The sequence below is a fragment of the Lampris incognitus genome, chromosome 1, assembly GCF_029633865.1.
Source record: "Lampris incognitus isolate fLamInc1 chromosome 1, fLamInc1.hap2, whole genome shotgun sequence".
In the NCBI taxonomy this organism is placed as follows: domain Eukaryota; kingdom Metazoa; phylum Chordata; class Actinopteri; order Lampriformes; family Lampridae; genus Lampris; species Lampris incognitus.
In genome coordinates this window covers 50,007,138-50,035,082 of record NC_079211.1, presented here as the reverse complement: position 1 = coordinate 50,035,082, position 27,945 = coordinate 50,007,138, and the positions used below count along the sequence as shown (strand labels likewise).

Below are 27,945 nucleotides of genomic sequence, written 5' to 3'. Positions count from 1 at the left end.
CACACACACACACACACACACACACACACACACACACACACACACACAGGGGAATATAGAAGTCCATATGGTTAACATATCAAAGAGTCCGGAGCGCGTGTTCAGGAGGAGCGGGTCTTACTGGCGCCCCCCTCAGGTCGTCCATATTTGAGCGACCACAATTTTAGAGGAAATAAAGGCGAACAAAGACCCTCTGTTGTCCTGCACGTTAGCAGCGTGTATGACAACGCAGCAAGGGTGTTAAAGACGCGCGAGTCCACGATAAGAAAGGGGCTAATTAAACATGAGAGCTGATTTGGCCATTCTGAGATGGCCACAAGTTGTCTTTAGTGGCTTTATTGTCGTTTACAAGCCTCATTTTTCAACCAGTTCCACGGCGTCGCGTGATTGACAGCCAGCCGAGCCAAGCTTTTTTCTTTTTTTCTCTTTTTGAGTGACAGCGTTCTGGAACCTGACCCCCCGCGGCGTTGTGGAATCCACGGTGTATATAAGAGCGCGCAGCGGCCGCGGACAGTCATTCCATGTTTGACTGCGAAGAGAAGAGGTTGTATGAGATTGACAGAAGAGCGAGAAAGGAAAGAAAGCGCAAGAGAAACGTTACAACACGAGATCTGGTTTGAACCAAGACTCCCGCCAGCCCAAACCCAACCGGCAGGTAGAACCAGGCCAAGCCTGGTACCAGGTGAGCCACATTTGGAGATGCTTCTTGTACTGATACCGACACACTTCGTGTTTGTCACTGATCGTTGAAATGATGGAAACGCATTTAATCATAGGCGGCGCTGTTGAGAGGCTAGGGGGCGGTATTCCCCCTGTTAATTAAGGTGTAGGGCTAATGGGACATTTGTTTGTAATTTTGAGTCAAAGGCTCACAGCTGAACGAGGTTCCTTGAATGGTATTTTAGCAAGATGTGGACTTTCTTATTTCTAAGTGCCAGTCCAGTGTTGGGTTGAGGTTTTGTTTGTTTTGTTTTCATGAAAATATAAGTGTGTTCATCCTCCTACTCCTTTTCAAACATGTAACAAATTAGCTGATGCATACACATGTAGCCCCGTCTAAAAACCTGACATTTCAGACAAATATATATGACTTCATAACGTTTAAAACAGTATTTCATTAAAATCAGTTAAGACGAATGTTTAATACAGTTCATGTGAATAAAAACAAAAGAAAAAGAAAAGGAAGTCAGGACTCTTCTGAGGATGTTGCCCCCTTATCAATCACTGGATGAAGAAGTGCCAATAAATGGAACCGCTGAAGACACTGATGTGGACCAAGGAACTCACACATCCCCCAACACTACTTTGAGAGAGACTCCGGTGATCAGAAAGTCACTTAGAGGGAAGAAACCAGCCATTCGTTTAACATATGATCAAGCTGGATAACCTGCTGAGGAGCCTGTAACCATTGTGCATCAAGGCATGGTTACTCAGTTGAGCCTTAGCTCCCAAGACAGAGAAGTAACTAAATCAGTCAGAGACTATGAACGTGTCAAAGAGCTGTCCTTGCTACAGAACAACACATCCAGAGACAGAAAACACCCATCCAACCTTGGTATGAGAGCCTGAGTCTGATGAGGACATCTAGGACTTTTAGAAGGGGGAGGGGGTAGCCCAGTCTAAAAACCTGACATTTCAGACAAACACATATGACTTAATAACGTTTAAAAAAGTATTTCATTAAAATCAGTTAAGATGAATGTTTAATACAGTTCATGTGAATAGAAAAAGAAAAAGAAAAGCAATATAGGCTGATAAATGTCATTGCGTTACGTTCATTGTAGTGTCAATAAAGTTGATGGAGATTTAAATAGTTTGTTTGGCTATACAAACCAAGGGGAAACGTGGACAGGTCACAAACTAACTCTTGGCAGTATTTGGTTGTCTGTCGTGATATTGTGTTAATTGCATTGGTTGTTGCCAACTTAAAGCCAATCAGAATGGCGGAGGGGCGGAAAACTCTAGTTGACCCCGTAGGTCCGGTTCAGGGGTTGAGTCAGACGACAAGCAGACAGCTGTGTGAAGGACGTAGTGAAAACAGCAAGAGAGAGAGAGAGCGGAGCGTCATGTACTTTACTCGCTCAATGCAGAGTTCCCCAATGTGGAATGGACGCGTACAATCTGCCGAAGACCGAAAGGACCAGGGAGTACTCCTTGGACCTTAAGGACAAGTAGATGTCTTCCACTCAGCTTTTCCCTTCATCCGGACATGTTGACGATTTCCCGCCTGTGTTTCCCTCGTGGTTTTCATCGCCTTGACTCGCTTCATTCGTCAGCCATCACCCTGGTTCCCACCATGGATGTATCATAGACTGGATACACCACGGGGAACGCCCCCCCCATTCATTCCTATGGAAGTCGCTCAATGGCGCATGAAGCCAGTGCTCAGTAGCGCATTTAATAGGGACCAAGCTCGGTACTGCACCTGGGGCCAAAAAGACTTTTTCACGTCCGCCAGCATGGGGAAAGAGACAATAATTACGAGGAAAGAAACTGTTTGTGGCTACTAACCAAAGTCGGAATCATCTCTGTATATCGTCAGGTTTTGACATCTGAGTGTTTTTTTCTTTTTTAATTCGCCATTTAATTCACCACCTACCTCTAGGAACCTATTTAGGAACCTTCGTCTGGGCGCCGTTGATGTGCTCGATCTTGCCGGCCCCAGCCTGCATGCACGCGCTCCCAGCTGATCAGTCATTGATCACCATCCACGCTGATCACCGACCCTCCAGCGATCGCCACAGAGTGTATTCCAAGGTAAAATTCGAATATAGGCTATACAATGATGTCAATTAAAACAGGTGTATATTAATTTAATATACATCTGTTGGTTAATATGGTATGTCAGCTAATTATGGTCTGTTTCTGACCAACGTCCTTGCCACCGCTGGGGCCAGCGCGTTCACAAGCACATCCCACACATTCTTTCCGGCCCCAAACTGCAGTACTGAGTTTGGCCAGTAATCGCGCACTGACTTCAAGATGGCTGCCGGTTCGTGGGGGCTTGGTTCCAACTCATGGTCTGTGTGTAACAATAACCAATGCACCTGCTATTTTATTTTGCTGCGTGACGTTGTCAAGTGAAACGGCCATTTGTTTTTGGTCACCACGCTCCCAAGCATCGACTCAGGCCTGCAACGTTTTATTTTGAAAAAAGATTCTTTTGTTTGTTTTTTGCAGTATTGAGGGTGTGTGTGAGAGTGTGTGTGGGCCCTTTGGGTAGGAGGTATATAGGTAACGAAATAAGAAAAGTGTTTAAAGTCAAATGGAATTTAATTAGAAAGCCCATTATCAAAAGGTCAATACATTTAAGCGATGTGAAGTATCTTGTCCTTTGAAGAATTGTTATTTTTTATTATTGATTTAGATATTTGTTTGTTACATTTACTAAATTCATAATTTGCATTTAAAGTACTGTGTGTGTCATGTTTACATTTCATGAAGGTGTATTTTGGGTTAGAAGTATAAATACTGATTAATGAAATTGTTCATGAGGGAACAAATACTTTAAAACATAATTCTTAGTAGGATTAAACAAAAGTAGTATATCTATATTCCTGCTAAGTGGAGGCACCGTCGCCAATTAAAATTCATTTTGTATAAAAGAAAAAGGGTTAGTTTAGGAATTTCATTTATTGTGCACAGGTTAGCAGGACAGCCATTTGTTAAAAGTACCCAGGGCCCCGCCCATCGTACTACAAACCCCAGGTATACAGTGAAAACTATATAGCTACGTGGGACGGGTGTTACACAGAGATTTGTTCACTGAGTTTGATGTGTGGGTTTGTTGATCACTTCAGAATATTGTTAATCGTTTATCTGTATGCTATATCGTGCTTATTTACATTTTCGAAAAAAAATCATCATTCATTCATTTAAAGTCTTAGGAAATTTAGCTTCTCCATACCTGATGCCGTAGCACCTTCTCAGCATATTCATTGATATTTTCCATCTGTTGTACAGCAACCATAGTGTACATCACTGTCCTCGTTCTGACACTTCATTTAAACTCGGGCCTTTGCAAAGTAAAATGACTTGTATGTTTGTTTTACATGTTAGTGGTCTTAGATTTACGGTACTTTTATGATAACAATACTAGTAATTACCTGTACTTAAGCTTTTCTTTATCTTTTTTTAAGATAATGATGTTTTTTTAGTGGTGCATGACTATTCCAAAAATCAATATCTGCTAAAAGTAAAAGACTTCATGGAATTACAGGGAATCTTCTTGTAAATGACAGTAATAGATGTTAATTATGTAAAGATAATTACCCTTTTTGGCAGTTTGTTGTCAACCTGACAGTACTTTCATGTTTTTCAACAGACATTTTCTGGCGCAGTGCACATTTAATAAACACCAGAAAATAGGCGTCCTGATGGCGCCCCCCTCCAAGTTATGGGTTGTTTCCGAGGAGAGTGAGGAGTGTCGTGTGTTTGAGGAGGAGGATCCCACCACCCTCTTCCTTGATGAGGAGCCGGCGGCGGCGCATCGTTGCCCGCTTGACGACCAGTCACAGCAGCCTGACCACAAGCCTGAAGGCAAGAAACATAAGAAAAAGCCCCCTAAGACTTGTCAGCTCCACCAACCTGACAGTCAAGGAAAAAAGCCTGAAGGCCTGCAAATCACTGTGCAGGGAGGCAGCAGACCGGTGAGCCACGCTACACCTGAACAGTGCTGCTTTAAAGTGAGGACACCACTTTATACACAAGTTTGATGCCAACTGACCTTGTTCTGGTTTATTCGGTTTTTAAGTGTACAATGAGACAGCAGGAGACAAGGAGAGAGAGCCCTTTCACCTCCGGAGAGCGAGAAAAGACCTGGAGTAGAACGAAAGACTACAGGAAGGAGAGACCCAGTTCTCCTGTTCTTGCGGAGAAAAAGAGGAGTGAAGAAGTGAATCGGCTGGAATACCAGGTGAAGTTTTTGGCTGGACAACTCGACTACACCCGCGATAAAACTGTTTTGCTGCAGAGGGGTCTCCAGGAGAAGGAGGCCAGCTACAGGAGGTTGTGTGAGGAAAAAGAGCTTCTCCTCAAAGAGAAGGGCAAACTCCTGTATGAAAACGAGGTCCTCCATAGTGACTCTCTCTCAAGAGAGGCGGAGATCCTCAAAGCACTCGCAGATAAGGATGCCAGCACCAGGATCTGGGAGGAGGAAAAAGAGACTCTTCTCAACAACAATGATATCCTCCTACAGGTATGATCTCCTGTTTTAAAATGTTATTGCTCACTGTTAAGACTTTAAATGGTCTTGCTCCTACATACATTTCTGATTTATTGGCTTGGCATATGCCCGCTCCACCATTAAGACCTGCAGATGGAGCCCTGCTGGTGATTCCAGGTCTGGGTTTGTGATAAAGGGTTATGGGGCTTTTGCTGTTAGAGCCCCCACACTTTGGACCTCTCTTCCTGCTGAACTAAGACAAACCAAGTCTCTAGCTTCTTTTAACTCTTGTCTTGAAACTTTTCTTTTGTGAAAGCTTTTACAGATGTGTGATATTTGTTTTTATCTATTTATATATACTGTTTTATTTTTACTCTTACTTATTTGGGCTTACTCTTATTTTTGCTTTGTCTGGTTTTATTTCTTTATAAAGTGCTTTGCAACTTTGTCTTAGAAAAGTGCTATATAAATAGGTATTATTATTATTATTATCATTATTACTACAGCAGGTGGAGGTCTTGAAAAAAGACGCCGTCCTCTGGGAGTGTGAGGTACTTGAACGGCATGCTGCAGAGAAAGAGGAGGCGTTGGTAGCGGTCGAGAAATACTTCACCTCCAGGTTCTCTTCGCTGAAGGAGGAAACTGAACAGAGGATGGTAGCCTCCCTCCACCAGGTGGAGGAACAATTTAAGACCCACCATGACCAGTGGCAGCAGGAGAAAGCTGGTCTCCTCAAAACCACAGAGGAGACCAAGCTTGCCCTGCTCCAAGCTCAGGAGGAGATACAGCTGCTGAAAAGGAGCAGTGAGGAGCAGGAGCAGAGATGGGCAGCTCTTTTGAGTGAGAAGGAAGAGGAAAATGTGCCATTAACATGTTCTACGGCATCAACATCTAAGGCCGATAAGAAAAATGAAAAAGAGCTGGCAAAGAAGAGGAAGGATGAACTTAAACTCCTCGCCAAGAGGGAGAAGGAAGAAAAGAAGCTCTTGGCCAAAACAGAGAAAGAGCAGAAGAAGGAGCTCAAATGTTTGACCAAGATAGAGAAGACAAAGAAGAAGAAGGGGTGCTTTAGTTTTTTCTTCTAAACTAAACTGAGCACACCATCACAGCCTGCCAGCTACAAAAAAAAAAAAAAACTAAAAAAATAATCATAAAAAAATAAATATATATATATACACACACACACATATACACACACACACACACACACACACACACACACACACACACACTATATGTACAAAAGTATTGGGACAGCTGGCCATTACACCTACAGGAGCTTTCATGATATCCTATTCTAACTCCATAGGCATTAATATGGAGTTGGTCACCCCTTTGCAGCTATAACAGCTTCCACTCTTTTGGGAAGGCTTTCCACAAGATTTTGGAGTGTCGCTGGTAATTTTTGCCCATTCATCCAGAAGTGCATTTGTGAGGTCAGGCACTGATGTTGGATGAGAAGACCTGGCTCGCAATCTCCATTCTAGTTCATCCCAAAGGTGTTGGATGGGGTTGAGGTCAGGACTCTGTGCAGGCCAGTAAATTTCTTCCACACCAAACTCACCCAACCATGCCTTAATGGACCTTGCTTTGTGCACTGGGGCACAGTCATGCTGGAACAGAAGAGGGTCCTCCCCAAACTATTCCCACAAAGTTGAAGGCATAGAATCGTCCCAATGTGTTGGTATGCTGGAACTAAGGGGCCTAGCCCAACCCCTGAAAATTCTATGCCTCCAACTTTGTGGGAACAATTTGGGGAGGGCCCTCTTCTGTTCCTGCATGACTGTGCCCCAGTGCACAAAGCAAGGTCCATTAAGACATGGTTGGGTGAGTTTGGTGTGGAAGGACTTGACTGGCCTGCACAGAGGCCTGACCTCAACCCCATCCAACACCTTTGGGATGAACTAGAACGGAGATTGCGAGCCAGGTCTTCTCGTCCAACATCAGTGCCTGACCTCACAAATGCTCTTCTGGATGAATGGGCAAAAATTCCCACAGACACACTCCAAAATCTTGTGGAAAGCCTTCCCAGAAGAGTGGAAGCTGTTATAGCTGCAAGGGGGGGGGGGGCAACTCCATATTAATGTCTATGGAGTTAGAATGGGATGTCATAAAAGCTCCTGTAGGTGTAATGGCCAGGTGTCCCAATACTTTTCTACATATAGTGTGTGTGTGTGTGTGTGTGTTTGTGTGATATGAAATATCATCAACATAATGAATGATTTTAGACTTGTTCTTGTTTTCATGTGACGGGTGTGATTTTATCTATCAGGGATTGTTAATTTTCTCTCTAAAGTGCAGTAAGATTTATTCCACATGGTTTCCAGCTGATCGTGTATTTACCAGACCATACAGACAGTTGCTTATCATACTATAATGGAAGGAACTCTGTCTGTGTCTGTCTGTCCTTCAGTCTTCCAGACAACCGTTCATCCGATCGACTTCACACTCGCTGGGTGTGTTGCTGAGGACCCACAGAAGTGCAGTGTCGAGTGAGGTTGTTTGGATGAGCGGTTTGACAACATCGAAGGACATACACACACACACACACACACACACATACATACATACATACATACATACATACATACATACATACACACATACAGACACGCATTCATACAGACAGATGTTTTTCCCGTGGCGACCAGACGAACAGCGCCACCCTGCCTCTGCAACAGTGGTGGCTCCTGCCACATCTGTCAGGGGGGCAATTGTTGCAATGATGGCTAAGGTGACCCTCCCCTCAATGGGGAAATTAACCCAAGTCAGCAAACTAACTTAACATTGTCACATTGCATTGTACCATTTATTTTTTCTGGTCACCTCAAGTAGCAATACCAGCAGTCAACCACTAGATGGTAACATAAGACAAGGACTGGCCCTGAGCATAAATACTGTACAATATTTGTGGACACCTACATACAGCAGTTCATTGTAAATGCCTTGAAAAAATTAGTTTGGCTCTACAACGACTGAACAATCCCCTGTTGTCATCAACATGGGCCCAAGATGCTACGGGCCTTCTACAGAGACACAACCGAGAGCATCCTGACTGGATGCTCCACCGCCTGGCATGGGAACTGTACTGCCCACAACCACAAAACCCTGCAGAGGGTTGTGTGGACGGTCCGGGACACCAGTAGATGTGAGTTTCCCTCCATCCAGGACATATACAACGATGTTGTGTCAGCAAATCCCGTAGGATTATCAAAGACCCCAGCCCCCCCAACTATGGACTGTTCCAGCTGCTACCGTCAGGCGAGCGGTACCGCAGCCTCAAAGCCCGGACCAGTAGGCTGCAGAACAGCTTTTACCACCAAGCAACCAGGCTTTTGAACAAAGACCATTAAAGACACTAAGCCTGGTGCCGGACTGACTGGTACTGACCTATGGTCTTCAGCAGATCATCAGTTTACACACACAGACACAGCACCTTACATACGCCACACACTATTTATTGTTATTAATGCTTTTTTGTTTTGTTGTTATTGTGTTGTTGTTGTTGCTGCAGTGTTGAGGAGCTGAAACACAAGAATGTGACTCTCTTGTACTTGTATAATGAGACGTAACAAATAAAGAGTCTTGAACCAACAGATAAACTGTCATCTATCATCTATCTAAACCTCATAATCAGCTATGAAGTTGGACACACACCTGCTTTACCCTTCATCACATATCAGTGAGTCAGGTCTTCACTCTCACAATCATCTGACTCAGTCTTCATCACACAGCCTTGCTTTCTTGACAGTAAGACTGACTCCAACACTCCACAAACCCTCACCTCCCAGAGGAGGTTGTGGCTGTTCATAAGGGTGGAGTTTTGGGGCAGAGCGGATTAGATCTGCCCCCAGTAACTGAGTTTCAATCCAATAAGGAACCAGTAAAATGTTCAATTCCTCACCTTTATAACAAATGACCTTTCATGAAAACCGGTTCAGAATCAAGCATGTTACAGTGGACTCTGACACTAAGGAAGGAGAAAGGGACTTGTACTGACTGGCTAACAGAGGGACCGAGCTGGGAAGGAGGTGCAGCAGGTAAGAGCGATCAAGGATGGAGATGGAAATGTGCTGACAAGCGAGGAGAGTGTGTTGAGAAGGTGGAAGGAGTACTTTGAGGGGCTGATGAATGAAGAAAATGACAGAGAGAGCGAGAGAGACAGACAGAGAAAGAGAGACATAGAGAGAGAGACAGAAAGAGAGTGAGAGCGAGAAAGAGAGACAGAGACAGGCAGAGAAAGAGATAGCGAGAGAACAACAGACAGAGACAGACAGACAGACAGAGAGTGAGAGAGAGAGAATGGGAAGAATAAGGTTTCATGCCATGAAAGAGCACCACGGATGTGATGTTTCTTTGAGAATGTTGATGAGAAGTATAGATGAAGTCAGAAGGAGTTACACTGTGTCTTTGTAGATTTAGAGAAAGCATATGACAGGGTGCCGAGAGAAGAGGTGTAGTATTGTATGAGGAAGTCGGGAGTTGCAGAGAAGTATGTAGGGGTGCTGCAGGATATGTATGAAGGCAGTATGACAGTGGTGAAGTGTTCGGTTGGAATGACAGATGGTTCAAGGTGAAGGTGGGATTACATCAAGGATCAGCTCTGAGCCCTTTCTTGTTTGTAATGGTGATGGACAGGTTGATGGACAAGATCAGGCAGGAGTCTCCGTGGACTATGATGTTTGCGGGTGACATTGTGATCTGTAGAGAGAGTAGGGTGCAGGTGGGGGAGAGCCTGGAAAGGTGGAGGTATGCACTGGAGAGAAGAGGAATGAAAATTAGTAGGAGCAAGACGGAATACCTGTGTGTGAATGAGAGGGAGGACAGTGGAATGGTGAGGATGCAAGGAGTAGAGGTGATGAAGGCATGTGAGTTTAAATACTTGGGTTCAACTGTCCAAAGTAACGGGGAGGGCAGAAGAGAGGTGAAAAAGAGAGTGCAGGCAGGTTGGAGTGGGTGGAGAAGTGTGTCAGGAGTGATTTGCGACAGAAGGGTATCAGCAAGAGTTAAAGGGAAAGTTTACAAGATGGTTGTGAGACCAGCTATGTTATATGGTTTGGAGACAGTGGCACTGACGAAAAGACAGGAGGCGGAGCTGGAGGTGGCAGAGTTGAGGATGCTAACATTTTCACTGGGAGTAACGAAGAAGGGCAAGATTAGGAACGATTATATTAGAGGGACCGCTCAAATTGGACGGTTTGGATGCTGAATATGGAGCTGCCAGGAAAGAGGAAAAGAGGAAGGCCAAAGAGGAGGTTTATGGATGTGTTGAGGGAAGACATGCAGGTGGCTGGTGTGACAGACGAAGATGCAGAAGACAGGAAGAAATGGAAACGGATGATCCGCTGTGGCGACCCCTAACGGGAGCAGCCGAAAGTAGTAGTAGTAGTAGTAGTCCGTGCTTCAAGCCACATCAACGCTGATCAAGCGGCTAATACAGCGCCAGGCTAACCTGGAAGCCAGGCTGAGAGACCAGGAGGGCCGAGCACGGAGAGATAATTTAAGGGTTTACGGAATACCCGAAGATAAAGAGGGCACCGATATGGTGGGCTTTATAGACAACTTATTTAAAAGCGCGCTGGACCTTCCCCGTGACAGAGACCTCGGAATTGAGCAGGCACCCCGGGCATTAGTGCCGAAGCCCAACGGCCCGCAGGCAAAGCCCCGGTCTCTAGTGGTCAAGTTCGGGAGTTATCGGACGAAAGAGGAGGTGCTCCGGAGAGCCTGGCAGAAAAAAGAAGTGTTCTGCAACAATGCCCGCTTTTACGTCGACAATGACTCCCCCCCCCCCCCCCCCCAGGAAGTGATTAAGAAACGTAGTGAATATGCCGAAGCCAAGAAAGTTTTGAAAGAAAAACAAAGTTTCAGACACCGTACCCTGCAAAGATGCGGGTCTTCTACGACGACGGCAGCCGGCTATACAAGGATGCTACGGAGGCAACGAGGGGTATGGCTTCACGAGGATTCCCAGTGTCTGTGGTGAAGTCCTCCGCCTCTCCGCATCAAGAAGAGATCGGGCTCCTGTCTACTAGTCCATGGGCCAGAGCCCAAAATTTCCTATTTCGGTACACTCAAGGTGGCAAAACTTACTTATAATTTTTGAAAGGATCCATGTCTGTAGATGATATTTTGGTATGATAACCATTCCTGAGTGGCAGCTGTATCACAGTTATCAGCTCATGGAGTTAACCACCCCCTAAAGTAAATTGCATTTTAGACGCTGGTGCATATCCTGGTTTAGCCTCATGGTCAGGACATTTTTCAATGTTCTATAATATTGTCTTTGGTATCATTTTAAAGGGGACCTTCTTAGCTTTAATTCAAGCCCTGTTGTGGATATTCCTCACAAATATAGAGGTCACTTGAGCTCTTCAACCCGTCAATAACACACATCTTTCTGCAATGTTCGCCTAAACTATATAGTTTCTTTTAGCCCTGTGGCATCTAGGAATATCAGGGACACAAAACACAAAAACTGGAATACTCACAGGACTGTAAAGATTCAGGAAATGTATAATATACCCATACTATTTCATTGTGTGAGGTGATTGTGAACCTTAAATTAGAAGGGCATTATTACTAAGAAACTAACTACACCAAAGCCAGTTAGTCCATGGGTCAGACCAGATATCGATATCACCCAAGGTGACACAACTTCACTGGTGCCATTTTATTTGGTACACTAACAGAAGTAAAATAATACATGATAACCTTTCCAAATGAGCAGCTATTTCATTTTTCTTTCAGGAAACCTGTTTCTGTGCCTCTCACGATTGTGTATTTGCCCAGATTTTTACAAATATAGCATTTCAACACCCCTGGTACTGATTAGCCTAGCTTAAACTCTGGGACAGTTCTTAGTTGGCCAACAACCAAGGATAACCAGTACTGTGTACTTCCATTCATTGTGCTAAGCTAGGCTAACGTGCAGCCAGATAGCTTTCTACTAAACACATATAGAGGAAACTGGTATCTATCTTCTTGTCTCACTCTGGAGAAGATTGTAAGCTAATTTCCCATAATGTTAGCATGTTCTTTTAATGTATATGTTAATATGATTAGTTAAAGTGGCTACGAGGAACTTTCATCTTGTGTTGATTTTAGCGGCCTCATGTGGACAAAATACAGCTGTTGCATAGCAACTAGGTAATGTATCTATTTGTGGCTATGTAAGATAAATAATGGTAATATGACGCTGGTGAAGCAAAGTAAACTTTGTTTTAGTAGTGTTCATACACCTAAGTTACATGTATTTGTTTGTATGTGGCAGGTGAAAACTGACTGAATATGGCCACTGGTGAACAAGTAAGTTTTTACCCAATACCAAAGCGCCCACGGGTGGAGTGCATTATCCACTGTTCTGATGATACAGATAAGCTGGTTTCACTACAAAGTGTCGACTCATGGAGAACTCTGCTCAGGGCAGCTCAGATACGAAATCATGCACCAGTTTTGAAACTGGCAAAAGACATTCCTGAGGGACAGATTCCAGCAATCTACTACCACAGAAAGTGTCGCAGTATCTTCACTATGAAGCAAATTCTTGTTGGCCTCCTTGCAAAAGAAAATAAAAGTTGTGTCTCTGCTGAAGAGAAACAATCTAAGAGAGTAGCTCGACATGCTCCAAGTACATCTAGGACTTATGATGCAGAGTGCATATTTTGTCAGAAAAACAGCAAATATTCCAAGAGACAGAATACGAGAGAAGTACTGGTGCAGTGTCGAGAACTGCGAGCTGATGCAAAGATCAGGAGTGCAGCCACAAAGAAAAGGGACAGCAGAATCCTTGCCATTGTGAGTAGAGACCTTGTAGCAGCTGAAGGGCACTACCACAGGTCATGCTATAGACTTTACACCAAAGAAGAGGTTTCCAAAGGAGAGGTTGCCAGCAATGAAGATGATGATGCTGCAGCCCAGTATGAAGCTGCTGTGAATAAGGCATACAATGAGCTGTTCCTCTTCATCAGGATGGAGCTTTTTGGCAATCCTCAAGTGATGACAATGACTGATCTCTCTTCTAGAGTGGTACCTTCAATGAACTCCCAAGGCATTGCCCAAGTCAAGGAATCAACCAAGAAGCACATAACGCGAAACCTGGAGAGTGAGTTTGCTGGAGCCTTGCAGATATTCCCTGATGAGAAAGGAAAATTCCTCCTCTATCACGATAACTTGTCCATGAGGGAACTTGCCAAAGAAAATCAGTCTCTCAAAAGGGAGCTGCAGACCCTGAAAAGTGTCAGTGCACAAGATGTTATAGCCAAAGCAGCCATCAAATTGAGAGCAGACATTAAAAGTCAACATGTTCCTCAAACCTGGCCGCCTGAAGTCAAACCAGAAGCAGAATGTCCTACCATTCCAGAGTCGCTCATTATCTTCCTGTACTCTCTACTCACAGGCTCAAATGATCCTGATCATGCATCCCAGAGAGTGCAGTGCCTTCTGCAGTCATTTGGCCATGACATAGTATATGCAGTGACGTGGAAATACCAAGCCTTCCAAGCACGTTGTTCTGCCATTCAGTGTCAAATCGTTGACAGGAAATGTAGAGTTGATAAACATCCTCAACCGACTTGGTCACAGTGTGTCCTATTCACAGATGGAAGAGATCAACACTGCCCTGTGTCTCCGGAAACTCTCATCATCAGGGAGTGGCATTGCCCTTCCAGCTAACATCCATCCTGGCATATTCACAACTTTAGCCTGGGACAATATCGACCGTCTTGAAGAAACTGTCAGTGGTGAGGGAACATCTCACAGAGTCAATGGGATTGCTGTGCAAGCAAAGCCAGTCAACCCACTTCCTGTCCAACCCATGCCCACTGTTCCCAAAACAAAGAAGAGAAGCATTGATGGACCCCCACCAATGTTACCAACTTACAATGCTGGACAACGGGTAGGGCCACCAAAAGCAAAAAGTCAGATGCCGATACTGCAGCCAATACTAAGCTTGCCAGAGAGAAAAACCTTCTTTGGGTCCTAGCACGCATGTCACAACAAGAAGAACAGTCAGTCAGCAGCTGGACAGGCTTCAACATCCTGGCTCGAGGAGAGATGACGGTCATCCCCGACAATATAGGCTATCTGCCTACCATCAATGCTCCAGCGACACAAATGTCTACTGTCAACGAGGTGCTTAACCAGTCACTGAGCATCATGCAGTGCTTAGGCCTGAGGAAAATTGTCTGTGTCTTTGACCAAGCCCTGTATGCGAAGGCTGTCGAGATCACATGGAAACACCATGACAAGTTCCATGATATCATCGTTAGGCTTGGGGTATTCCACACCATCTGCACACTGCTGGCAATAATAGGAAAGCGTTTCCAAGATGCTGGACTCAAAGACCTCTGCATTGAGTCTGGCATGATTGCAGAAGGCTCAATTGCTGGTGTTATGGATGGCCGCAAGTACAACAGGGCAGTGCGACTACACAAGCTCCTGTATGAGGCTCTCATGCGACTGACCTTGAATGGTTTCCTGTCCTGGTTGGAAGAAACTCACAGGAATGACATGGTTCACCTGAATGAGACACTGAAGACCATTGACAGCCTTGGGAAAGAAGTCTCACAACATGCTTTGAAGGAGGTCCTCGAGAACAGCTCTTGTACACGCATCATGGATCTATTTGAAGTCTACCGTGAGTTCCTTAGAGGTGGAAACGGCAGCCTCTCGAACTTTGGATGTCCTATTTGGACATGGTTGAAATCTTGTTGGGGCTCATCCGAGCATCCAGAGAGGGAGACTGGATGCTACACTTGGCTAGCATTCGAGCAATGATCCCATGGTGCTTTGCTTATGACAGGATGAATTATGCACGCTACCTCCCCTACTACTACGCCCAGATGTCTGAGCTGCCCATCACACACCCAGATGTGTACACAGAATTCATGGAAGGAGGCTTCTCAGTCCAACTGGGCTCCACCAATCCCTTTGGCCGAATCCCTGTTGACCAAGCTATAGAAGAAACGGTGAACAAAGACACCCAAACAGCTGGAGGAACAAAGGGATTCAGCTTGAAGCCAGGAGCTGTGACCAAATATTATCTCACAGCTGAGTATAGAAGCATGTACCTCAGACAGCTGAGAGACCTGACAGGTCAAGGCAGGTGCAAATGGTCTCATCCAGATCTACAGAGTCCAAGGATCAAGAGAGATGAAGCAGATGTCCAGTCTCTCATGGACCTTATGGAGAATAACTGGCTCAATCCTATGTCCCCTGATGAGATTGATTTGGTTAGCCTCTCCACTGGCAACATGGCTCCACCTGATGTGACCATAGATCTCTTGAGAGCTCTTGAGAAAGGAGAAGAGGCCTACCAAGCATTCCAGCAAACAAGGTTAGATGCAGACCCACCACCTGTGAAATTCCACGACAAGATGACCAAGCAAAGTCTGAAAAAATTCTCCAATGTCAGCACAAAACAAGCTCATGGAAAGAAAGCACAGGATGTGGTTCTGAAGGCAGATAGAAACCTTTTCAGTCACATGATCCTGGTGGCTGAAAGCAGGAAGGTGAATCTGAAGGATGTCCTTGCCTACCCATTGGGCCCACTACCATGGGCACTGGCAAATGCTGATGGGTCCTTACGAAAAACAAACAAGGCTGCACTTGCCAGAGAGCTTGAAAAGATTGTATCTCCTGCAGAAGACATCCCAATCCCATCTACTTCCATCATTGATGGGATGAGCCTGGTCCAAAAAATGAATGGCAACAACAAAACCTTTGCACAGGTGGCAGAGTCAGCCTTGACCCAGGTCCTCCATGAGGGAGCACAGAGTGGGAGGATTGATGTTGTTTTTGATGTCTATCACCAGACTTCGATCAAAGATGCTGAACGACTGAACCGGGGTGGAGACATCACTCTCCAGTACAAGAATCTTGCAGGGGGACACCACGTCCAGCAGTGGAGAAAATTTCTGTGCAGTTCCTCCAACAAGACCAGTCTCATCAAGTTTCTGGTGGAAGAGTGGAAACTCCCACGATACAGAGCTATGCTGCATGGCAAGGTGTTGTACATGACCTGTGAGGAAACCTGCTACAAGCTGACAGAAGATGGGTGTGAGGAAGCTGCAGAACTGCACTCCACACATGAAGAAGCTGACACCCGTCTGCTCCTGCATGCATTGCATGCAGCAAATGCAGGCTCAAAGTCAGTTATCATCACAGCTGAGGACACTGATGTCATGGTGCTTTGTCTTGGCTTCCAGAAGGACATCACCTGTCCCATCTACCAGAAGTGTGGGACTCAGAACCGCACACGGTTTGTCGACATCACCAAACTGGCAAGTTCACTTGGAGACAGCATCTGTGACAGCCTAATTGGCTTACATGCCTTCACAGGCTGCTACACTGTCAGTGCATTCGCTGGTCGAGGGAAGCTGAATGCCCTGAAGATAGTGAGAAAGCACACTTCCTGCCAAGAGACTTTTAGTCAACTGGGACAGACATGGAATGTGAGTGATGAGCTGTTCCAGAAAATTGAGCAGTTCACCTGTCGGATGTATGTTGCTAATAGCAGCACTGCTGAGGTGAACAAACTGCGTTACCAGCTCTTCTGCACCAAAAGGGGAGAGGTTGAGTCCAGCCAGCTGCCACCATGTAGAGACTGTCTCTTTATGCATGTTCAACGAGCCAACTATCAGGCAGCAATATGGAAGTGCTGTCTGCAGGCTAACCCTGTGGTGCCAAGCCCTACGGAGTATGGATGGACAGACGATGAAGGCAAGCTGGCCATTTACTGGATGCGCTCCCCACCTGCACCAGATGTGGTCTTGGAAATGCTAACATGCAAGTGTGTGCATTCATGCAAAATGCCAAACTGCATGTGCCTGTCAAATGGACTTCCATGCACAGACATGTGCAGGTTACAGACCTGCAGTAACCAAAAACAGCAGGATGGTCCAGAACTGGACTTTGAACTTGGGGAGTCAGATGATGAGAGAAACGAGCAGTTTGATGAATGACAGTGTGATGATTCTGATGGTATTACTGTGGTAGTAGTCTACTGATGCACAGGATGTTGATTCTGGACTTGGTTACCCAGAGCTTGATAACAATAATGTAACCATATTCACATATACCCATTACCCTACCCATTACCATTACATATACCCACTAATGATATGGGATTACATGTATCATTGACTAAGTATATGTAAATGTCAATGTTGTTTAAAATATTAAAATAGTTCATTACCTCACTATGGTATTCCTTTTTATCATGTATTTTGATTGTGTATTTAAACAAATGTATAGAGACCAGTTTGTGACCTAACTGGCTTTGGTCTAGTTCTCATTTAAGGCTCACTATCACCTCACACAATGAAATAGTATGGGTATATTATACATTTCCTGAATCTTTACAGTCCTGTGAGTATTCCAGTTTTTGTGTTTTGTGTCCCTAATATTCCTAGATGCCACAGGGCTAAAAGAAAGTATATAGTTTAGGCGAAAATTGCAGAAAGATGTGTGTTATTGACGGGTTGAAGAGCTCAAGTGACCTCTATATTTGTGAGAAATATCCACAACAGGGCTTGAATGAAAGCTAAGAAGGTCCCCTTTAAAATGATACCAAAGACAATATTATAGAACATTGAAAAATGTCCTGACCATGAGGCTAAACCAGGATATGCACCAGCGTCTAAAATGCAATTTAGTTTAGCGGGTGGTTAACTTCATGAGCTGATAACTGTGATACAGCTGCCACTCAGGAATGGTTATCATACCAAAATATCATCTACAGACATGGATCCTTTCAAAAATTATAAGTAAGTTTTGCCACCTTGAGTGTACCGAAATATCGTCTGGCCCATGGACTATACCTGGCAGGCGGCGGGGAGACGGCGAGACCGGGGTGTAGATCGAGAACTCAAGTCAGCGGAAGGCGGCACACAGCCCAAGAAAAACCTCCGCTCTCAATATAAAGAAAATCTCCAGAAATTCAGAAGGCGATCCCCCACAACAGGAGACTGATGGTCTACAGTTTTGGCTCAAATGCAGATAAGTTTGAGCTGATTTCTGAGTGCTGTGCCTCACCATGGTTATTTACATAGCTACATATAAATCCTACAGTTCTATTTTCTAACTAATTATAAGAGTCGGGACTTTTTAATTGGCGAACTGTTCACAATTTGTTTTTCTCTCTCGATAATCTCACTATTATTTACAACTTTATTTGGACATTGGCTAGCATGTGGCCACACCTTAGGGCCTGTTACACCTGTTGCAATGTGGGACATTCCCTTAGGGGGCTTTGACTTTACAAAGCCCCCTTAAGGCTCTTTTGAAATGAGCCTCAACATCGGAAAGAATTGTTCATAACGTTTTCGGTGGTGTTTTGTTAAACATTGTTTTGACTTGGTTCTTGTTTTATGTTTGTTCCCTGGGAGAGATATTTTTGTTGTACAAATCTAATGCCAGTAGAGACACTGGGAGAGGTTTATTTGTGGTAACCGATGTAGGAGACTATGAATAAGCAAGTCCTTAAAGTTATTTCATTTAACGTGAATGGGATTTTACACCCAGCTAAGAGAAGTCAAATACTGTCAAAAATGAAAAGGGAAAATGCACAGATAGTGCTCCTGCAAGAGACGCATCTCACTTCATCAGAGCATGAAAAACAAAAAAGAATGGGGTTTTCAAGGGTATATTACTCATCCTATAAATCAGGTCATCAAAGAGGCGTAGCAATTTTAATATCACAAAAAGTACCATTTGAACAGCTTTCAGAGGTTTCGGACAAGGAAGGGAGGTATATATTAGTCTAAGGAAAAATAGATGACACTATCATAACACTGGGTAGCATTTATGTCCCCCCTGGAAGTGATTTTGCTTTTTACAGAAAAATATTTAATTTGATGATAGGGGCCACAGGAATTGTCATATGCGCTGGAGACTGGAACATATGTCTCAACCCAAAACTAGATTAATCAAAAAACTCATCCGCTACATTATTACATAGGAAAATTGATGTTCTAATGGCAAAATTGGGCATATTAGCTCTTTGGAGAGATTTTTATCCATCAGGCCGTGATTATACTTTTTATTCATGCCCCCATAATGTATAGTCAAGGATAGATTATTTTTTTGTGTTAAAGAGAGACCACCATAGAATGCATAGTTGCGATATTGGAAGTATTGACTTATCTGATCATGCACCTCTCTCTATACATATCAAAGATAACCCGGGGAGAACATTGTGGAGGCTAAATACAAGTGTCCTAAACAACCCACAATTTAAGACTCAAATGAGAGAGGAAATAAAAATGTTTCTTAAAGAGAATGATAAGAGAGAGGTTGATTCGGCTATAGTATGGGATACCTTTAAAGCAGTCGTTAGGGGGGAAATTATATATCTTTGTGTGCACATGAAAAGAAAGAAAAACAATTAAGGCTAATAAACCTTAATAAAGAATTAAAAGATACTGAGACAACATAAAAGGGAACAGAAACTGAATCTCATGACAAAAATAAAGAAAATCAGAAATGAAATAAATATATTGTGCTCACAGGAAATTGAAAAAAAGATATTTACAAAACAGAAATACTATGAGTCAGGCTCAAAATCAACTAAACTTTTAGCAAGGAAGCTACAAAAACAACAAGCGGATAACACAGTATACAAAATAAGGGACCCGGTCTCTAAGACCATACAATATAAACAAGATGAAATACAAAAAACGTTTAAAAAGTACTACAAGTGCTTGTACACACAACCCCGCTTAGAGACGAGCAACAAATTGGAATGTTCCTTGAGTCTCTCAATTTACCTGTTCTATCAGAGGAACAAAATCAAACATTAACAGCTGCAGTAACCGAGACAGAGCTAAACAGGCGCAATCTCCAGGCTAAAAGCAAATAAGTCACCCAGTCCGGGTGGCTTCCCGTCAGAGTGGTATAAGGCTTTTTGACTCGAGTTAATACCAAACCTTCTTCGGGCTTGCAATACATGTTTAATGGATGCTAAAATGCCTCCATCATGGAGCGAGGCAGTTATCTCAGTTACCCCAAAGGAGGGAAAGGACAGATTAGAATGTGGATCATACAGACCAATTTCAGTGCTGAATACTGATTACAAATTATATACAGCCATCCTTGCCAAAAGACTGGAAAAGATCCTTCCCCAGCTTATACATAATGACGAGACTGGGTTTATCCCACAAAGACAAGCTCACGATACTATTAGACCATCGTTGCACATATTAAACCATATAAAACATAATAAATTGGAAGCCCTCTTAGTTAGTCTGGATGCTGAGAAGGCTTTTGATTCAGTGAGTTGGCCGTTCTTATACAACGTTCTTGAAAAATTTGGCCTACACAAGAACTTTGTAAAGGGCATCTGTACGTTATATAATAAACCATTAGCCAGAATTAAAATAAATGGGTACCTTTCAGACACTATTATATTAGAGCGTGGTTTGAGACAAGGGTGCCCAATCTCACCGTTACTCTTTGTGCTTTATATTGAGCCTCTTGCATAGTGGATAAGGCAGACTGAAAGCATCAAAAGGCATCTGCATAAATGGAGAAGGCCACAAACTGGCACTGTACGCTGATGATATATATATATTTTTTTAATTTATTTCTGATTTTTTCCCCCTTTTTTCTCCCAATTTAGTGGCCAATTGATCCCTATTTTAATTCAAACACCCACCCTCGTATTGCATGCATTCGCCAACTGCATCTCTCCGGCCGGCAGTCTCGAAGGAAAGCGCCTCCCCACTTTCGTGACAAGGCGAATCCAAGCCGAACCACTGTTTTTCCGACACACACAGAGACGTATTCATATGACGAACACAAGCCGACTCCGCCCCCCTCCCGAAGACAGCGTTGCCAATGATTGCTGCTTCATCGAGTCCGGCCATAGTCGGATCTGACGAGACCGGGGCGCGAACCCCAGTCCCCAGTGGGCAACTGCATCGACACCAAGCCGATGCTTAGACCGCTACGCCACCGCGGACCCCCCTTAGATATTTTGATTTATTTAAGTAAACCCCCGAATTAATTTTCTGAATTAATGAAACTCCTAGAAACGTTTGGTAGATATGCAGGATACAAACTAAATGTAAAGTAAACACAAATTTTGGCTTTTAATGATACACCCTCAAAATACCTTAGGGAAAAATTCCACCTTAATTGGAATCAGAACTCATTGAAATATTTAGGAATATACTTACCGAAAAAAATCTCAAAACTGGCAGAGATAAATTATGGTCCCCTCTTAACAAAAATTAAAGACGACAACACAGATGGAATGCTGTCTCTTTCCTTGGGCTCAGTCATCGAATTGATTCTGTAAAGATGAACATCCTTCCACAATATCTCTATTTATTTCAAGCACTCCCTGTAGAAATTTCTTCAAAACAATTCTCCAAATTAAATACGACCATTTCCAGATTTATTTATCCATGTCTGCCAGAAGATCCTTCAGTAAAGAAGTTGTCCATCTCTAATAATGAGGGGTGGTCTAACATGGTGGGGGTCCAGAAAGGTGTGTGTTGTGGCCCTGCTGCTGGCAGCTCCAAGCAGACCTCTCTGACAGCAGATAGTCATTGTAAATGAGAGTTTATGCTTTACAACTGTGATGTGAGCACATGTGGGTGAGTGTACTGACCATCTGCAGTTTTGAGGGAAATCCTGATATTAATGAGCCAACACACACAGTCATGAAGCCCCACAGAGAGGCATCAAACCCAGCAGTGAACAAGGACCACATAGCTTTATAGATCATGTGATGAACACACATCATATAGATGATGTCATTAACACACTGGCATGTTTTGTTCTTAGGGGGGTACAGTGATGAGGACACATTGTGTGCTCAGAGAGCTGCAGAGGTAAATGCATCCCTTTGTGTTGTCATTGTAGAGATGTGAGTGTGAACACACTGCCAGAGGAAGTGATGCCTCCTTCACTCCTACAGTGTGGCTGTAATAGGAAAATGAAGTCGCTCTTCACCTCAGAACCTGTGGTCTGTACCTCCACATTTAAAAGACAGACAAAACCACTAAAACATGAACCTCTACACAGGGTTACCATCTCATATTCATGTGTTCATACAAGCACATGTGTATTTAAGTTGTGTTTGATACACTACAATATAATCTTAACCAGTGCAGTATTTTTTCAGGTGAAAACAGAGTTACACTGCAAACTGAAACAAGAAATATGAATTATAAATATGTAGTTGGAATATGGTCAGAAGGAAGGCCTTGCTATGCCTGTTAGACTATTTCACTTTTTTCGCTGAAAACCAAACTGTATTGATTTGTAATGTGTTGACATGACCTCTTTGCTGGTGTATGTGCTCATGGAAAGCAGTTGACAGGAAGTAGAAAGTAGAACCAGAGCTTGTTACTACAACTGGTCTGTAATTCCTCCAGTCAGAGAAAAGACCACCCAGGTAAGGATGTACTGACTGCCATTAAAGTGGCTGTAAATGAGGACTGAAGTGGTCCTGTGTTGTAGAGGTTTAGGAATACTGACCTGAGAGTTTCCAGTCTACATTGTGGACTCCCCAGTCCAGCAGAGAGCAGCTTCACTCCTGAATCCTGCAGATCATTGTTACTCAGGTCCAGCTCTCTCACACTAGAGGAGTTGGAGCTGAGAACTGAGGACACAACTTCACAGCTTCTGTCTGACAGATTACAGGAACTCAACCTGAATGGACGCAAGCACACACACACACGCACACACACACCCACACACACACACACACACACACACACACACACACACACACACACACACACACACACACACACACACACACACACACACACACACACACACACACACAAATATATCATTCTATCACATTCTAATGGCTTTAATACTTTTGATTGTACTACCTGTTGTCATCATTACAACAGTTTGGATAATAGTACTTTATGACAGCACTCATCTGAACATAGATATTACAAACAAATAAACAAACCCAGTTCTTTTTCAGAGAATCCCCGAACATCCACCCTGGTGGGCCACGAATCCATCCAGTCTCTTCATATAGAGTACCAATCACTACATATACAGTAGCAGTCACTTCATATACAGTACCAGTCACTTCATATACAGTACCAGTCACTTCATATACAGTACCAGTCACTTCATATCCAGTACAAGTCACTTTATATACAGTACCAGTCACTTTATATACAGTACCAGTCAAAAGTTTGGAATTGAATTCGTGTTTTTCATTGCCTATTTCTGAATTTCTTTCCAAAAAAACCTTTTGATTTAAAAAAGACATTTTGAAATGCCCTCCAGCCCAACAAGTATTTTCATTTAGTTCTAAAGTTAAATTTAGTAAAAATAAAGAAACACCCTACTGTGAGACTGAGTAGGTGTGTCCACACTGTTGACTGGTATTGCACAGATCATATACCCAGTTTGAGTCTAGTACAAATTCCCCTTGAAGATTTTAGAAAAGACTCCCTTTACTTTGTACTAATACTGGTAACACTGCTACTACTACTACTACTACTACTACTACTGCTACTACTTTTACAAATCCAGTTACTACTACTATTCATACTACATCTACCATTACTACTGCTGCTGCTACTAATGCTATCACTGTTTATACTACTAACACTACTACTACTAATCGTACTGATACTGTGACTACTATATTGCAATTACTACTACTACAAGTACTACTGCTACTACTGCTGCAGTTAAACCCACCAATGTTTAGAGTACATGTGTATGATGAGACGGCTGCCAATGTGAAGCAGAACACTCAAAACACATTGGTTATAAAGAGCAGGACACAAAGGTTTAATCCAGCCAATCAGGTAGGAGGGATGGTCAGGTGGTCTTGAGGGTAATGACCTGATTGGATATTTAACCGGCGTTGTCTGTCAATCCCCTGCTCATGAAGGATGTCCTGAAGTTAACCAGCTCCTCAATTCTAGTGGCACATTAGTGCCATACTCTGAACTTCTAGGCAAGTATGGTATTCCTACACCAGCAAGGGAAAATGCTTTAGTTTTTGATGCAATCCCTTCTGGTGTCGTAATGCTTCTTAGACACTCAGTAGCATCTGAACTGACTTTACTACCACTGGATCCTGTTGTTACTGTTGTTGGTCAGATCTGTTCCCCTCTAAAAAGAGCAATAATAACTGTGATATACACATTTTATTTCAAAGAGAAATAGTCTCTGTTCCAAATGTAGTTTGTTACTGGAATAACTTTACTCCCAACCTGAACTAGAAAATATGGTGCTTACCTTCTAAACATAGAATAGAATAGACTTTGTCATTTGTACATATATACAATGAAATTCACTCTGCATTTAACCCATCCTAGCTGTGTAGCTAGGAGCAGTGGTCAGCTGCCGTGCAGCACCTGGGGACCAACTCCAGTTATTTCCTCCTTTTGTCTTGCTCAGGGGCACAAACAGGAGTAGTAACCCTAACATGCATGTCTTTTTGATGGTGGGAGGAAACCCACACAGACACGGGGAGAACATGCAAACTCCACACAGAAAGGACCTGGGATGGTCTGGGGTTCGAACCCAGGACCTTCTTGCTGTGAGGCAACAGTGCTAACCATTGGGTCATCATGCGCAGTATCTAATTATAAATGAGGTTAAGGAAAAGTGATACTGACATCAAGATCTGAAAATTCCTATTGATAGGCTGTGTTCTGAGTTGGAATGTGACCACGGAGAAATTCAGTGGCCAAAACAGCACGTCTGCGGCCACTCGAGAGAGATCGGTGATTGACTGTAGAGGGTGTCCAATGACAAATTGTGCCGGTGGATACGTAGACACCAATTAATTTGCATATAGGGTGTGTCCGTAGCGAGATGTTATAAGACCACGGAGAAGCCGTTCTTTCACCCCCTCCTGCTAGCTACTTGGCTCGAGTTTGTGCTATTTTTTTTAAAATATTTTATTTATAAAATTTTCAATTAACAGGGATAGACAAGACAGATCACAAAAATGGTAAAACCACGCCTATTTTCGGTTATGATTCAAACTCCCGATGTTAAAAAAATGTGTTCAGAAAGGGCATGTCACTCTCTCTTTAAAATGATTCATGCTATTTATCCCTCCAAGGTATTTCTACAAAGATATAAAAAGGACATTGATGTGGACTGCTCAGTTTGTCAACTGGTTCCCAAAGATTAATGTCGTTCATTTTGGTCTGGTCCCCACTCTTGTTTTTTTGGGTTTTTTTGAGAAGTTGTCTGTACATTTATTTCCCAATATACCGATTCTGAATTTTCCCTTTCCTACGAAAATGTTTCGTTTGACTTTTTTTACTTACACTTCTACCAAAGCAAATCAATACTATCTCATCAATTTGATTTTATTACTTGCAAACTCACATATTCACAGATATAATCTTTGTAATCATAATGTAATCATAATGTAATCACTTTTTTAATTTTCATCTCATCTCATCTCAGCTCATCTCATCTCATCTCATCATCAGCCGCTTCTCCGGTATCAGGTTGCTGTGGAAGCAAGCTACGTAGGGCACTCAGGAGGTCCCTCTTCCCCAGCAATGCCCTCCAGCTCCTCCTGGGAGATCCCAAGGTGTTCCCAGGCCAGACTGGACATGTAGTCCCTCCAGCGAGTTCTGGGTTTACCCTGGAGTCACCTCCCAGTTGGATGTGCCCGGAAAACCTCCAAAGGAAGGCGCACAGGAGGCACCATGATCAGATGCCCAGACCAGCTCAACTGGCTCCTTTCGATGCAAAGGAACAGTAGCTCTACTCTGAGCTCCGTCTGGATGTCTGAGCTCCTAACCCTATCTCTAAGGCTGAGCACAGACACCCTACAGGGGAAACTCATTTCAGCTGCTTATATCTGTGATGTCACCCTTTCGGTCATTCCCCAAATCTCATGACCAGGTGAGGGTTGGAACAAAGATTGACTGGTAAATTGAGAGCTTTGCCTTCCGGTTCAGCTCCCTCTTCACAACGGTCCGGTACAGTGTCTGCATTACGGCTGATGCTGCATCAATCCACCTGTCAATCTCCCGCTCCATCCTACCCTCACTTGTGAACAAGCCCCCGAGATACTTGAATTCCTTCACTTGAGGCAACAACTCATCCCCCAACCCGAAGGAAGCAGTCCAGCGTTTTCTGGTAGAGAACACTCAGCTGCAAACCGCCCCAGTGTGTGCCAGAGGTCGTGTTCTGATGAAGCCAAAAAAACCACATCATCTGCAAAGAGCTGAGATGCAATTCTGAGGTTCCCAAAATGGACACACTCCTCACCTTGGCTGCGCCTTGAGATCCTGTCCATGAATATCACAAACAGAATCGGAGACAAGGGACAAACTTGGCAGAGTCCAACACCCACCAAAAATATTGTTTGTGCCGAGACTGCGGACATAGCTCTCACTTTGCTTATATAAGGACCAGATGGCTTGTAGCTACTGCCCTGGTACCCCATATTCCCGCAGTACCCCCCACAGAGTACATGGCGCTAAGTCTTCTCCAAGGCCACAAAACACATGTAGACTGGCTGGTCAAACTCCCATGCTTCCTTCAGCATTTCAGCAAGGGTAAAGACTTGGTCCGTTGTTCCACGGCCAGAACGAAATCCGCATTATTCCTCCTGGATCCGAGGTTTGACAATCGGTTGGAGCCTCCTTTCCAGCACCCTAGAGTAGACTTTCCCAGGGAGGCTGAGCAATGTGATGCCCCGATAACTGAAGCACACCCTCTGGTCTATTTTCATTTTTGAAAATGAAATCAAACAATACATTACATCAATCCTATATTCTAAAAAATAGGAAAGCTATTAAAACCATGAATTTATGTACACTAAATAACATTTTTGTGAGCTGATTTATGATTTCTGTTAGTGTTCTGATCCCCTGACATTATGTGTTCATGTATTTACTATATGTTTACAAGCTGTTTCATAATCATTAAATAAAAAAAGACATCGGAATGGAAGAGGATGGGAAAAAATATGTCCTGCAATCTTTTACCATCACAGTGAGTCAGGACCTCATTTATCATCTCATATGAAGAATATCAACTATGGTACTTACAAAAATCTTGTACTTACGAAAACTTCAACAACTATCGGAACAACTACAACTGGTTTGTAAATTAGGATGTATTGACTGGCATTGGGTGGCACGGTGGTGCAGTGGTTAGCGCGGTTGCCTCAAAGCAATAAGTTCCTGGGTTCGAACCCCAGGATTGTCCAACCTTGGGGATCACCCCAGGTCGTCCTCTGTGTGGAGTTTGCATGTTCTCCCTGTGTCTGTGTGGGTTTCCTCTGGGTGCTCCGGATTCCTCCCACAGTCCAAAGACATGTAGGTCAGGTGAATCGGCCATACTAAATTGTCCCTAGGTATTAATGTGTCGGCTCTGTGGTGGACTGATGGCCTGTCCAGGGTGTCTCCCCGCTTCTTGCCTGATGACTCATGAGATAGGCTCCAGCAGCCCGAAACCCGAATTCAGATAAGTGGCTTAGATAATGGGTGGATGGATGACTGCCAATAACGTGGATGGAAATGAGGACTGAAGTGGTCCTGTGTTGAAGAGGTTTAGGAATACTGACCTGAGAGTTTCCAGTCTACATTGTGGACTTCCCAGTCCAGCAGAGAGCAGCTTCAGTCCTGAATCCTGCACATCGTTGTTACTCAGGTCCAGCTCTCTCACACTAGAGGAGTTGGAGCTGAGAACTGAGGACACGACTTCACAGCTTCTGTCTGACAGATTACAAGAACTCAACCTGAATGGACACACACACACACACACACACACACACACACACACACACACACACACACACACACACACAC

The 27,945-nt window shown here is 43.7% G+C and overlaps 1 protein-coding gene and 1 pseudogene across 1 annotated transcript in view; one reads left to right on the top strand and one right to left on the bottom strand.

Annotated features, from left to right (window-relative positions):
• LOC130110628 (NACHT, LRR and PYD domains-containing protein 12-like) overlaps positions 1-27,945 on the top strand; it is a 571,318-nt gene that overhangs the window by 424,340 nt on the left and 119,033 nt on the right.
• The window catches only part of LOC130126654 (NACHT, LRR and PYD domains-containing protein 12-like), an 82,063-nt pseudogene that overhangs the window by 44,857 nt on the left and 9,261 nt on the right, over positions 1-27,945 (bottom strand).